Raw genomic sequence first — 12,537 nt, 5'->3', positions numbered from 1 at the left:
TCTCCTCTGCCCTCTAATTTTTTTTTTTTGCCTTTCCAGGATTAGTTTTTTTAGTGATTATTTTTATATCCTCTGGATTGTACTCTTAGTATTATAAAACTTCACATATAACATAACAATCTTGCAACAAATATACTTCCATTTATATTCCCCATATGTGATTTGTGCTTTGCTTGTGACATCGGGGTATTTCAAAACTTCTTGAGAATGAAATTTAAAAATAATGAGCATTGTCTATGAATGTTTTTATAGATCTCTCCTGTATTTTGCTTCTACCTATGTTATAAATCTCCCAATATTTTACTATTTTTGCTTTATATAATCAATCAACTTTTAAATAATTTAATACAAACAAGAAACAGTGTTTTACATTTATACATATTTATTATGCCTAGCTCTCTTCATTTTTGCACTGTTAATTCTCATTTTTATTTGGTATTATTCCCTTCGTTTTGAAGAATTTACTTACATTTCTTCTAAGACTCTCAGATTTTGTTTATTTAAAAATGACTTGCTTCCTATTTTTAAAAAATTAGTGGATCCAGAACTCTAAGTTGAAAGCTTATTTTTTGTCTTTCAGCACTTTAAAAAAGATTTATTTTACATATTTAAAAGGCAGACTGACAGAGATAGAGGGAGAGACAAAGAGAGAGAGAGATCTTCCATCCATTGGTTTACTTCCCAAATGGCTGGCCTAAGTCAGGAGCCAGGAACTCCATCCGGGTCTCCTACATGGGTGGCAGGAGCCCAAGTACGTGGGCCACCTTCCACTGCTTTCCCAGGTGCATCAGCAGTGTCCGATCTGAAACAGAACAGCAGGGGCTCCAACCAGCACTCTGCTCCTGTAAGGGATGCCAGCCTTGCACCAAGAGGCAGCTTAACCTCCTGCTGTGCGTGCAGGGCAGGGTGGCGGGACAGCTGTCCTTAGGCAATTTGAGGATGGTATTCCATTGTCTTAAGGAGTTAGCCGTTATCCCATGTCTGCTTGCATAGTTTTTCTCTGGTTGCTTTTAAAAGTTTTCCTTGCATTTCTATTAAGTCAGTAACTGTGAAAGTGTAAACCAGTTAGCCTGTCACAGTGGTCAAGGTTTGGCAGGATATCCGGAAGACAGTTTATTACAGCAGCAGCAGACAAATATTGAGCCCCAATTTCCATGGGGGTATGTATGTTATAAAGAGATCTTGTCTTGGCAAACCAGCCAAGAATGTAGGATTTAGGGAGAGTGGGGGTCACAGGAACAGGGGCAGAGAATCTGACAGTGTATTCGGAGCTTGCTTTTCAGAGGATGTCCCAGGAAAGCTCACCTTGCAATGCTGTCCTCAGAGAGGGCCAGACCACCACAAGCACGGAGAGCTGCTGGGGCAGGCCTCTTGGCACAGCGAGTTCATCGACTGTCTGGGACGCCTGTGTCCCAGATCAGAGCGCCGGTTCAAGTCCGGGGCACTCTGCTTCCAATCCAGCTCCCTGCTAACGTGCCTGGGAAGCAGCTCAAGTGCTGGAGTTCCTGCCACCCACTTGGGAGACTCAATCCTGACTCCTGGCTTTAGCATGGCCCAGCCCTGGTGGTGAAACCATCTGGGGAATAGAACAGTAGTTGAAAGACCTTTCTCTCTTTCTCTCTCTGTCATCCTGCCTTTGAAATAAAAAATCTTAAAAAAAAAAAAAAAAAAAGGAAACCTGCAAGAAATGAGTCAGAGTCTTGAACATCGAGTACATAAAGGTGTGAGACACAAGCAGGAAGGGCTCTCCCCTTCGTCCTCATCTATATCCTGGGCACGCCCCTAATCCTTGCTATAAAAGCCCTAGCAAATTGCTTTATAGGGAGGCACTTTCGTTTTGGGAGCTCTATCTTCCCACTATTTCCTTATTTGTCACCAATAAAGCTTTCCTCTGAGCAACTCTCACTTGAGGCTGATTTCTTGGTGACACCCCAAGCAATCGGAGCTCTTGTGTTCTGCTAAAACAGCCTGCCTGGGCTTCACACTGGACAGCCACGATTGAGGTATTCCTTCACTCCATGGTAATAAACATAGAGCTGTCACTCCCACTGGAACAGGTTCATTATATTTCACTTGGTGCCTTAGTAAGATGATTATATTTCTGCTGAAATTCCTGATCTCTTAATTCATTGTGCCCCCTTTCCCCTATAGGTTCTTTAAAAAAAAAAAAAAAGATTTATTTATTTATTTGAAAGTCAGAGTTACACAGGGAGAGGAGAGGCAGAGAGAGAGAGAGGTCTTCCATCCAATGGCTCACTTCCCAGATGGCCACAACGGCCGGAGCTGTGCCAATCCGAAGCAAGGAGCCAGGCGCTTCTTCCAGGTCTCCCACATGGGTGCAGGGGCCCAAGGACTTGGGCCATCTTCTACTGCTTTCCCAGGCCACAGCAGAGAGCTGGATTGGAAGTGGAGCAGCTGGGTCTCAAACTGGAGCTCATATGGGATGCCGGTGCTTCAGGCTAGGGCGTTAACCTGCTGAGCCACAGCACTGGGGGGGTGGGGGGGGCTCCTTCCCATAGGTTCTTTATCATATTTATCATAGTTTTTGTTTATTATTCCATAGCCTTTAATTCCAACATCTTGGTTACCTGTGCTCCAACTCACTGATTTTCTTCCTCTAGACTATGATTTACATTATTCTCTGTCTTTGAATCTCTAATTTTTTGTTGTCTGGTGGACACTGCGAATGATTCATTGTCAATGATTCACTGCTCTGAATCCTGTTATCTTCCTCTGGAGAGTGTCAAGTGTTGTTCCAACAGGAAGTTGAATTATTGGAAGCCCACGTTGGTTTTGCGGAGACTTGGTTTTGCACTTTGGATGGATTTCTTTCAGTTTTGTCTCTGATTCTAGGGTCCATCCCTTAATCATGGGTTGCCATTTTCCTCCTTAGGTGCAGCCATTCTGGGATTTCAGTAGAAAGACCAAGGTCTTTGCCAAGCTCCTGTAAGATGGGCAGGAGTTGAACTCCAAGCCCCGGCAGCAGGCAACGAACTGCTCAGCTCTCTTCTCACTACCGTTTCCCTTTGCGGTCTCTGAAGTGTGGCGCACGCGTGCTCATCCAGGAGCCGGTTCACAGGATTTCAAGGGAGGTTGGATGCAGTTGTTGGGCCCTGCTCATCTTCGGCTCCTTCCTTTTCAGGATTTTGCTACTTCCGTGTCTCCTCTGCCCTAGCACGAATTTGTATCACACACTACTACTCGCTCCCCTGCGAGGCTGCATGCTTTTGGGCTGTTTGGTTCATTTTTCTCTCTTCTAACCCGTGGCCTGGCATACAAACAGTGGACACATAATAAATATTTATAGAGTGAATTAATAAATTATAGGAGTACCGACCTAGTAACAGGGCTCCATGGTAAAAAAGGCAAAGCAGGGGCCAGCGTTGTGGTGCAGTGGGTTAAGCTGCCACTCATGACGCCAGCGTCCCCTATGAGAGCTGGAATCCCAGCTGCTCCATTTCCAATCCAGCTCCCTGTTTGTGTGCCTGGGAAAGCAGCGGAAGATGGCCCAAGTACTTGGGACCCTGCCACCTGGCTCCTGGCTTTGGCCTGGCCCAGCCCCGGCTGCTGTGGACAGTTGGGGAGAGAACCGGTGGATGGAAGATCTCTCTCTCTCTCAAACTCTGCCTTTCAAATAAATAAATATTTTTTAAAAAAAATGACAAATCCTACTAAAAGACAAACCAGCAATGTTGCACCGTGATTTATTTAAGCAAAGGCCTTTGGATGCTGGCTGGCCGTGGAACGCTGGGCAGGTTACATAAATCCTCTGAACTTAATTTTCCTTATAGGAAAGTCTTCCTGCCTCGCAGGGTCGTTCTTATGGGGAGTAATGCGTTGAGGCTGATGGCTACGGAGCTCACACTCAAGGGAAAGTCATTATGCTGATGGCGGCTGACGTTCTTAGGAGAGAACCGGCTCAGCTCCGATCCGAGGCAGCATCAGATCCAGAGGTGGCTTCTCCAGGTTGTGAGTGCCCAGGGGGGCTAAAAGACCACTGGGTATCCCAGAAACGCGCACGTATCTGCATACAAACCGCATAGCGCCAGCGAGTGGGAAACGGACAACCTGCCAATGGCAGCCTCTGTCGGAGGACACTTTTGCAAAGTTCAAGTTCTAAGGCACAGCTATTTGCCACCAATGCGCACGGCAGCCGCCAAAACTGTGAACGCCGACGATGCAACTTTTTCTCTCGTGCTCAACTAAGTAAGTAGTGAACAAATAATGGACTTGCAGGGACTCCAAATTACCGCCCTGCTCCAGACATGCACGTTTCTGGGTCTGGCCTCAGTTTCCGGTTTACGTGCTAGAAAAACAAACCAGAGGGCTCCGGAGCTGCGGAGCGCGCAGGTCGGGCCGCGCCGTGCGGGACGCCAGGCCCTGCCCCGCGGCCCGCCCGGCGCCGCCGCCGTCAGACCAGTCGGACGGCTTCGCCCCCCGCCCCTCCCCGCCCGGAAACCGAGTCCCTCCTGGGAGCGCCCGAGCTGGACCGGCCCGGCCCCGCGCAGTCGCCGCCCCGCAGCCTCGCTGCCCCCGGCCGGCGCCCGGGCGCGGGGCCATGGGGCGCCCGGGCCGGCGAGAGGCCCGAGCAGGAGCCCGGCGGGAAGTGGGTAAGGGCACGTGGGGCGGGCCGGGCCGGGGAGCACCTGCGGGGCGGCTGTCGCCTGCGACGGTGGAGGCAATGGGCCTGGAGCCCAGGAGAGGCTGCAGGAGGGGTCGACAGCGAGCGGGGGACCCTAAGAACCCAGCCTACCCGGGGAGGGGGGGGGGAGCGGGTGACGGGGGGCGGGGAGCAGCCGGGGCCGCTGGGCTGCGCCTCCCTGGGAGGGTCTCCGCGGGCTCCTTCTGCGGGGCTGCTGGATCTGGGCTCCTCGCCCCGCTGGAGAACAGGGCGCCCTTACAGCCCTCCAGCGGCGCAGCCAGGCGACCCTGACAGCTTTGCTCCCGAGCTCCTGCTGCCCTGTGCCTCAGTGGCCCCTGGTGCCCGGGACCGGCCCGGCTCTTCTCCTTGTCTGTCTGCCCCCAGGAATGCGCTGGCACGGATGGGAGCCCACCTGTTCCCTGCCACTTTGGCCCCTGGCTGCTCTCGGCCTGCGTGGTGGAGGGAAATAGACTCCCAGCTGACAAACTCTCCTCCCCTCCAGGGCTCCCGGCTTATCTTTCCAGTAGGAAGAGCCAGCCTGGGATGTGAGTGCCTTGCTGGTTTTTTTTTTTTTTTTTTTTCCAGCCTGCCTGCGGGGTTGTGCTCCCTTCCGTCCGTGGGCCCACCGGTTCCCCTAACCCTGCAGGCCTGGGTTAGGGGAACAGCATCCAAGTGCAGGCCTGAGCAGGGAGGGCCTCCCCCTGCGGTGCACCCCATTAGCCTAGCCGCTCTCCAGGCCCGGAGCTGATTGGATGTAATTAACAACTAATTGGATGTGAAACTCAGCAAGGTCAAGTTTAGATGGCAGGTGGTGCTGAGTGATTCATTCAGCCCAGGTGGTATTTTGTCTCCGTGGAGGGTATGAAGAAGAGTGGTTCCTTCACTCTGAGAATATTTCCTGAGAGCCAACTACGGACCAGGCGTCATCAGGACACGGTCACGTGCCTGCAGGTTGTAGGAGAGAGAACATGCTTGGCCCCAGAGGAAGTGCCTTATTTCAGAGAGGGATCGATGCTGAGGAAGCAAAAGGCAGAAAATCGCAGATGGGGGTGGCGAGAAGCATGGTGGAGAAACTGTGAGAAAAACTAGCCCTGGCGGGGAAGGGTAGCAAGGGGACTTTGTCACTGCATTTTCACGCCCTGACAGTCCGGGGCTCCGGATGGGGTGGCCTCTGCTCCTGTGAGCAGGAAGTCGTAAGCAATGGTCAGTGCGTGATGGACAAGTGTGGATTAGCTCCACCCTGAGGTCCAGCGAGTGCATTTCTTCCTGGAGGCTTAAAACTGCCTTAGACTTAAGCTTCCCCAGAACGTATCGTATGCTCTGTTGGATCGCTCACTCTCTCAGTGGTTCGTTTGTTCAGCAAATATGAAGAGACTTCACAGAGATCATAGAAGATGGCATTAAAACTTAAGGTTAGGGGCCGGTGCTGTGGCGTAGTAAGCTAAGCCTCTGCCTGCTGTGCTGGCGCTCATATGGGTGCCGGTTTGTGTCCTTGCTGCTCCACTTGCAACCCAACTTCCTGCTATGGCCTGGGAAAGCAGGGGAAGATGGCCCGAGTGCTTGGACCCCTGGACCCAGGTGGGAGACCTAGAAGAAGCTCCTGTCCTGGCTTCAGCTCCAGCTGTTGTGGCCATTTGGGGAGTGAACCAGCAGATGGAAGACCTCTTGCTCTGTTTCTCCCTCTCTCTATCTGTAACTCTGCCTCTCAAATAAATAAATAAAACTTAAAAAAAAAGTTTATTTCACTGCAAAAATTTTGAACCCATTACACAGATCTTCTAGAAGTTCATAGAAAATGCATATTATAGAAAAAACTATGCATGGCTTTCAAAACTTTTTTGCACCAAAACATCCTTTAAAAAAAGATCTATTTATTTATTTATTTGAAAGCCAGAGCAACAGAGAAAGAAGGGAAGATAAAGAGATCTTCCATCTGCTGCTTCACTCCCCAAGAGGTCTCAATACCTAAGGCCGGGCCAGACCAAAGCCAGGAGCCAGGAACTCCATCCTGGGCTCCCATGTGGATGGCAGGGGCCCAAGCACTTGGGCTGTCATCATTTGCCATGCCAGGTGTATTGGCAGGAAGCCAGATCAGAAGCAGAGTAGCTGGGACTGAAACCTGTGCTCTGATTTGGGATGTCCCTGTCACCACAGCATGGGCCCCAACAGACATCTCTTAACTCTGCTTTCTCCACGAACATTTTGCAGTACACTTGCTTTTATCGAGAGCCTGTATGAGCTAGGGATGGGCCAGGTTTTAAGGATGTGTCAGAGAATGGACAGTCCTTCCTCTCACAGAGCTTGTTTTCTGGTGGAGAGAACAGACAATGTATTTGACATTAATGGTGTATTGGATCAATGCTGTGGAGAAAAAGCGGTTAAAAGGGTACAGGGCTGCAGTGTTCAATGGAGTGCTCAGGACAGGCCATGCTGCAGACAGGTGACCATCTGGGGAAAGAACATTCTAGCCAAAGGGAACAGTGAGTGCTAGGGTCCTGAGGCATGAGCGTGCGGAACATTCTGGAGGAACTGGAAGGAATCTAGTGTGGTTCTGGGAGGTAAACAGGTATCTCAGAGACCCTCTGTAAAGGAGGCGGGAGATGGGAGATGGGGAGGGCTCAGCGTGGTGACCAGAGGCATCCAGGAAAGCATGTGGTGCCACAGGTGCTGTGCAGGAAGATTTCCACGCTCCCAGAGGAACCTGGGGTCAGCCCCATGGTTTACGTGAAGCAGGGCAAGAGGTGACCTCCAGAGGTGAAGAGCTTGTCTCCTGCTAAGAGACATATCACCTGCTTTTCTTTAAAAAAAGTATTCTTAAAATTTTTATTTTATTTTTTTAAAGATTTATTTATTTGCAAGGCAGAGTTACAGAGAGGCAGAAGCAGAGAGAGAGAGAGAGAGAGAGAGAGAGAGGTCTTCCATCCTCTGTTTTCTTGTTTACTCCCCAAATGGCCGTAAAGGCTGGAGCTGGGCCAGTCGGAAGCCAGGAGCTAGGAGCTTCTTCCAGGTCTCCCACGCAGGTGCAGGGGCCCAAGGACTTGGGGCATCTTCTACTGCTTTCCCAGGCCACAGCTGAGAGCTGGATCGGAAGTAGAGCAGCTGGGACTCAAACCGGCAGCCATATAGGATGTTGGCACTGCAGGTGGCGACCTTACCCGCTATGCCACAGCGCCGGCCCTTCTCAGTGTTTTCATGTAAGTGAAGACCTTGGAGCTGGACATAGGGAGAGAAACTGCTACCTTCTGGGAAAAATTCCAATATTCAACTCTTTCATCCTTAAACTCATTAGATGGGCTCATTGGCAGGTGTCTTGAAAATGCTGGCATGGGTGTTTGGCACAGCAGTTAAGCTACTGCACGGGATGCCTGCATCCCATATCACAGTGCTTGAGTTCGAGTCTCTGTTCCACTCTCGATTCCAGCTCCCTGTTAACGTGCACCCTAGGAGGCAGCAGATGATGGCTGAAGTACTTGAGCCCTTGCCACCCATGTAGGAGACCTGGATGGAGTTGTGGGCTCCTGGCTTCAGCCTGTGCCAGCTTTGGCTATTGAAGGTTTTGGGGGAGTGAACCAGCAGATGGAAGATATCCTACTGTCTGTCTATCTGCCTTTCAAAATAAATAAGTAAATAATAAAATGCCAACAGGAGAGCATATAATAATTGGTACTTATTGAATGTGCCATGCCCTCTTTTGTGTAATAATAGTTATATAAATAGTCTTCATAGCAATTCTGTGAGATATATACTTTTACTATTCCATTTCCCAGATGAAAAAACTGAAAGTTGCCCAAGCTTACAAGTAAGTGAAGAATTAGAACTTGCTATCGGATGGTGCAATTTTTGAGCCAATATTCTTAACTGCTATACCATAGTAATGGTCCAACCTTGGGCCCACACTGCTAAGGCCTTCTGTCTACCAAGATGGAGTTCTGTGTGCTGCCCCAGCTTTGGGGAAGCACAGAGTTGGCAAATGAAGTTGGCCCCTTTATAAAATGGCTGTGGCCCTGTGGCAGGTGCTGGTCCCGGGCCAAGGTGAGGACACGGGTACAGAGTGAAGACCGTGTCGGGTGCTGTGGGTCAGGCTCCAGTCCGTTCACCTCCGGTGCTAGGGCCCAGCTTCACAGCCAGGGCCTGGCAGCCCTGCAGGTATTGCAGCCCCTCAGCTGTCCCCTGGGCCTGCTTAGATGTCAGCTGTGTTCCTGCCCCTCTCCCTCTCCCAGTCCAAGCTGGATGCCTGCATCATGGAGGCCATTGAGGTTTGGCCAATGGTGGGGTCTGGAGGAAGTTGGTGTCTTGGTCCATTTCCTGTTGTTGTAGCAAACTAGCTGAGACTGGGCCGTTGGTAAAGCAGGGAGGTTTACTGAGCTCACAGCTCTGGAGGCTGAACTGAAGTTGAGGCTGAAGTGCAAGACTGGTGCTGGCATGTGGTGAGGGCCGTCTTGCTGCTTCAGAGCGTGGGGGCGGGGGTGGCACGTGGTGACACAGAGCAAGCTAGCCAGAGAGCTGCTTCCATACATAGCAAGGCCACTCTGCTTTGGCTCCTTAATGCAGTAATCCATTCATTCAGAAATGAATGACTCCATTCACAAGGACAGATTCCACCCCCTCTCCCCCATCACCTCTCCAGTGCCACCAACATGTGGCTGAGGCTTAAGTCTCCAGCACAGGAAGCTTGGGGGACACATTCAGACCGTGATAATTGGCATTCCATTTGGTTCCCCTGACCAAAGACTGTAGTGATGGGGAAGGTACCCAGGCATAAGCTTAGAGTGCTGTCAGAAGGGGCAAAAGCAAGAGGTGTCTGCTTGATGTGGGGTCACAGGAGGCGTGTTTGTTGAGTTGGCTGAAGGGATGTTTGTTCTCAAGGCTCTGTAGTACATGGAAGCAGGGGGCGGTTAGAGGCCAGCATTGCTGTACAACGAGTTAAGCTGTTACTTACGTCCCCAACATCCCACATCAGAGAGCCAATTCGAGTCCCTGCTGCTCCGCTTCTGATCCAGCTCCCTGCTAATGCTCCTGGGGAGGCAACAGAAGATGGTCCAGGTGCTTGGACTGCTGTCATCCGTGTGGGAGATCCAGCCAAGACCTGGCTGTTGTGGCCATTCAGGGAGTGAACCAGCACATGGAAGATCTCTCTCTCTCTCTCTCGCCTTTCAAACAAATAAATAAATCTTCTTAAAGAAAGAGAGAAGAGAGTGGGATTGTGAGCAGATGCCACTTCTCTCCAGTATTTGCACAGGTTAAAAATTCTTTAAAGAAATATTTTGAAAGGTAATCTTGCACATGTTAAAAATATCTTTTCTTTTCTTTGAATGGCAGAGAGAAAGAGCTCCTGTTTGCTGGCGTGCTCTGCAAATTCCCACAGCGGCTGGAACTGGGCCAGACGACAGTGGGAAGCTGGGAACTCAGTCCAGGTCTTTCACACGGGTGGCAGGGACCCAAGGACTTGAGCCCTCACCTGCTGCCTCCCAGGGTCTGCACTGGGGAGAAGCTGGTTGGGAGCCAGAGCCAGGAGTGGAACACAGGCATTCTGACCTGGCTGTGGGCTTCTTAGCCACTAGGCAGAATGACCACCCCTGAAAGTCTCTTTTTTTTTAACTTTTTTTTTTTTTTTTTTTTAATTTGAGAGGCAGAGAGAGACTTCCCATCCTCTGGTTCACTCCTCAAATACCTGGGAGCTGGAAATTCAGTTCAGGTCTCCCATGTGGGTGTCAGGGATCCAACAACTTGAGCCATCAGCAGGTGCCTCCCAGGGTTAATTGGGACCCCAACACCTCCCTGGAGACTGTGTGGCCTTGTGGGTAGCCAGGAAATGGCCTGAGTCTTGTTTGCCTGCTCGGCCTGGTCAGAGCACACCCATTCCCTGTTCTGTGACACCCACCGAGGCCATCGCATACACCCAGATTCCTAAGCAGTGATTCCAGGCCAAGTGGGGCTCATGAGCAATCTAAAGAAGACTTGCGGCTTCCTCCCAAGGGATAAGGCTCAAAGGTCGGCTCCACGGCACACCTTGCCTGCTCATTTATATAACCCTGTCGTGACCTCTGACAGCGCTTCCACTCAGAATTTAATATTTTCTGTGAATACACACATGACAAACAACGACGACGCAGGTCTGCTGTATCATGTTCCTGAGCAGTAACATCTGTGAAGTCACAGGTATACTGAACCTGTCGCTTTTTCCTAATGGCTATTCAAATAAATGCCCAGCGACTTAAAATATCTACTATTTTCAAACCAGTACCCACCTAGGTAAACAGGGCCCTGGATTTGGGGATTCCTGGTGCTGACTCCCAACCCTTTGCAAAGAAGGAGATAAAAGCCTTTCCCTTCACCTTCTTTTGTTCAGTGGCTGGGACCTGCAAATTAAGCTGACAAAGGATAGATTAACAAGAGAAAAAGATGCATAGCAGTGCACAGGGGAATCAAAGAGTGGCTGCCTTGTTAGATGCTGAAGTCAATGGCTCCGATGCCTAACTCAGTAGGGGAAAGGGAGGGGGCGGGGCAGCAAAGGCTCCTAGGGGAAGAACAAACAGGTTTCTTTAGGGAAGGCAGATAGATGGGTTTGCTGGAGAACACGGGAGAGATAAAGCGGGTGATAATGTTTGCTTCTATGGCTTTGAGAGGCTTTTCTGTCTCCTAGGGGCCATGCAAGTGCTGCTGGGAAAGGGATTTGGGGCAGGTTTTACTCTTTGCTCCTTTCTCTAGTTGGAATTTATGGTAGCCTCATTTCCCAGAAGTCCCTGCTTTGTGTCACAGAAGGCAGGCTCCTCATCTGTCTGCACTTTCAAACAGCCCTTATGCCAGCTCTGAGTTGGGTGTGGGTGCTTGTGCCTACATCCAGGAGGCCACACAGGCAGCCACTTGGGAGGTGGTGACGGCACAGAGTCCAGGACGGTGAACACCTGTGCAGACTGCCCCATGGCCATGGTCAGCCTGCACTGGCAGTGGGGACAGAGACTGTCCAAGGCTCTCCTAGTCTTCAAAGTGAGCACAGACATTCAATCATTATTTAGTCCATTGAGTTCAATTTGCTGATACTTTTATTGTGTTTGCTGATAATAGCTATAATATCAATTTTTAAAATTAAGTACATACCAAACAAGCATAAAGAAATTAAAATCACATATATTATGGGTACCATGCACAAATAGGTTTTTTTTTTAAGATTTATTTATTTGAGAGAGTTACAGAGAGAGGAAGAGACAGAGAGAAAGGTCTTCTATCTGCTGGTTCACCCCCCAAATGGCCACAACAGCCAGGGTTGGGCTAGGCAGAAGCCAGGTGCCAGGAGCTTCTTCCGGGTCTCACGTGGGTTCAAGGGCCCAAGCGCTTGGGCCATCTTCCGCTGCTTTCCTAGGCCATCATCAGGGAGCTGGATGGAAGAGGCCTCACAGATAGCTTTCAGTGTTTTGATGTTTTATTGCTGAAATACACAAAACAAGGTTTTTTCTTTTCTTTTTTTTTTTTAAGTATTTATTTGAAAAGCTGAGTTAGAGAAAGAAAGAGAGATGGAGAGAGACCTTCCAACCACTTATTCACTTCCAAAGTGGCCGCAATGGCCAGGTCAGGGCCGGGCCAAAGCCAGGAGCTTGAAACTCCATCCAGGTCTTCCATGTGGGTGACAGGAGCTCAAGTGCTTGGGCCATCTGCTGCTGCTTTCCTAGGCTCCTTAGCAGGGAGCTGAATCTGAAGTGGAGCAGCCAGGTCTCAAACCAGCACTCTGATAGGGATGCAGGCATCACAGGCCTTGGCCTGACCCCCTGTGCCACAATTCCTGGCCCCACAAAACAAGATTTTTTTAAAAAAAATGAGTATTTAAGGTTTTCTAATTTAACAGTATGCTTTCAGCATCCTTCCCCTTCATTAAATATTCTTTAAAAACAAGATAGCTG

At 50.0% G+C, this 12,537-nt stretch overlaps 1 protein-coding gene across 1 annotated transcript in view; it reads left to right on the top strand.

Moving 5' to 3' along the window:
- The first annotated feature begins 4,541 nt into the window (after positions 1–4,541).
- The window catches only part of PSD4 (pleckstrin and Sec7 domain containing 4), a 35,082-nt gene continuing 27,086 nt past the window's right edge, over positions 4,542–12,537 (top strand). The window contains exon 1 of the mRNA XM_062209831.1: positions 4,542–4,610. The gene's annotated coding sequence lies outside the window, so the exon portion shown is untranslated. The remainder of the gene's footprint in view (positions 4,611–12,537) is intronic.

This window comes from Lepus europaeus, chromosome 13 (genome assembly GCF_033115175.1).
Source record: "Lepus europaeus isolate LE1 chromosome 13, mLepTim1.pri, whole genome shotgun sequence".
In the NCBI taxonomy this organism is placed as follows: domain Eukaryota; kingdom Metazoa; phylum Chordata; class Mammalia; order Lagomorpha; family Leporidae; genus Lepus; species Lepus europaeus.
Note: the sequence above shows the minus strand (reverse complement) of the source record. Positions and strands in the feature narration are given on the sequence as shown.